This window comes from Choloepus didactylus, chromosome 8 (genome assembly GCF_015220235.1).
Source record: "Choloepus didactylus isolate mChoDid1 chromosome 8, mChoDid1.pri, whole genome shotgun sequence".
Classification (NCBI taxonomy): Eukaryota; Metazoa; Chordata; class Mammalia; order Pilosa; family Megalonychidae; genus Choloepus; species Choloepus didactylus.
Genome location: NC_051314.1, coordinates 95,315,667 through 95,317,458, shown reverse-complemented (window position 1 = coordinate 95,317,458; position 1,792 = coordinate 95,315,667). Strand labels below are relative to the sequence as shown.

Below are 1,792 nucleotides of genomic sequence, written 5' to 3'. Positions count from 1 at the left end.
AGAAAAGCCCTTTAATTCAGCCCTTGCAGTTCTGATGGGCTATTGAAATGTAAAAAGACAAGGTATTTGAGAGCAATTGAGGAACAATCAAGAAACCAGAAAAAATGGCTTTTCAGAGAAGGGCCCTGGCCCCCTGAGTTTGCATATGTGCCTGATTTTCTTTGAGCCTGTCCCTTCTCCATATTATGTTCACTGCCAACTCCAAAAGTCTGTTTTATTTTTGTTTTTGTTTTTGTTTTGCTGTTTTTGCCAGCCCTATGTCCTCTCTGCCTGGCTGACTGCTCCCAGATTCCCTGGTGTCTGGTCTTAGTTTATCTATGGTTGGAGTTTTTGTTCAGCAGTCTGAGTTTTTTAATCCATTCCACAAATACAGTTCTTCCTCCTGGTTCCCAGCACTGGTGGCCCCTCCTCCCTCAGGACTGTGCCTGGCAGGGAGGGGCATGGGTTCCCTGGCCACGAGAACTTACAGATTCACTGATCTCAGATGCTCCACATGCTCATAAGTGTTGTATGATGTGTGTTCAAACTCACAATCCTCTGTGGTGTTGTTCCACACCATTCCTGGCTATCTAGCAGCTGCCCAAGAGGAGTAACTAAAACCCACACCTCACCACTCTGCCATCTTCTCTCCCTCACTTTTGAAGGACATCTTTGCTATATGAAGAAAAATATGGAACACTTCATGAATTTGTATGTCATCCTTGTACAGGGGCCATACTAATCTTTTCTGTATCATGCCAATTTTAATGTATGTGCCACCAAAGCAAGCACTCCCTTAATTTTTTCAGACATTTTCACTGGGTTAAGAATTCTAGTTTAGCAGGCTTTTTTTGTTTTTGTTTTTGTTTTTTCCTTTCTGTAGCTATTTTAAAGGTATTGTGTCATTGTCTTCTCGCTTGCATTGTTTTCACATGAGAAGTCTGCTGGCATCTTTGCTTCTCTCTACATGAAGTTCTGTTGGTCTCTGGCTGCCTCTAAGTATTTATATTTATCACTGGTTTTAAGCAACTTTATCATGAAGTGCCTTGTTCACTGTTTTTAAGCAATTTTATTATAAACTGCCTTGTAGTTCTCTTGATGTTTCTTGTGCTTCAAGTTTAATGAACTTTCTTGTTTGTCAGCTTGCTCTTTTCATCAAATTTGGAAACTTAAGGCCGTTATTTCTCCCAGTATTTTTTTCTGTCCACATCTCTTTCATCCCCTCTGCTACTCCAAATCCAGATGCATGTGGCTGCTTGAGGTTTTTCTACAGTTCACTAGTCCTCTGTTCATTCTTTCCCTGTCTTTTTTCTACTGCTATTTCCTCATATTCATCAATAACTAATATGCCATTTATCCCATCCAGTGTATATTTCATTTCAGACAGTATTGTCTTCATCTCTAAAATTTTGATTTGAGCCTGTTTTATGTCTTTCATGTCTCTTTAATGTGTTGAATCTTTCCTCTAGTTTCTTGAATGTTTGATCCAGTTATAGCTCTTTTTAATGGTTGTGCCTATGGAGTCAATCATCTCTTCCATTTCTGGATCCTCATTATGAGTTGTAATTGTCTGCTTTTTTGCAAGCCTGGAAATTTTTTATTGGATGCCAGACATGGTGAATTTTATTTTTTGGTTTCTCCATGATGTCAGGGAATGTTTCCTTTCCATTTTCCATCTTTGTGTCTCTATCACCTGGCACAATTACTGATTTGTAGTAAGGAATACAATATTTGGAGAAATAAAGATTTTAAAAGAAACAATTAAACCCAATTACCTGATCATCATTCCATTCATACTCGGTCAAAAATGAAT

At 38.7% G+C, this 1,792-nt stretch overlaps 1 non-coding gene across 1 annotated transcript; it reads right to left on the bottom strand.

The window, feature by feature from the left end:
• Positions 1–664: 664 nt before the first annotated feature.
• LOC119543582 lies at positions 665–771 on the bottom strand. Its single transcript, XR_005218648.1, has one exon. It is a non-coding gene; the product is annotated as a U6 spliceosomal RNA (small nuclear RNA).
• Between the last annotated feature and the right edge of the window lie 1,021 nt (positions 772–1,792).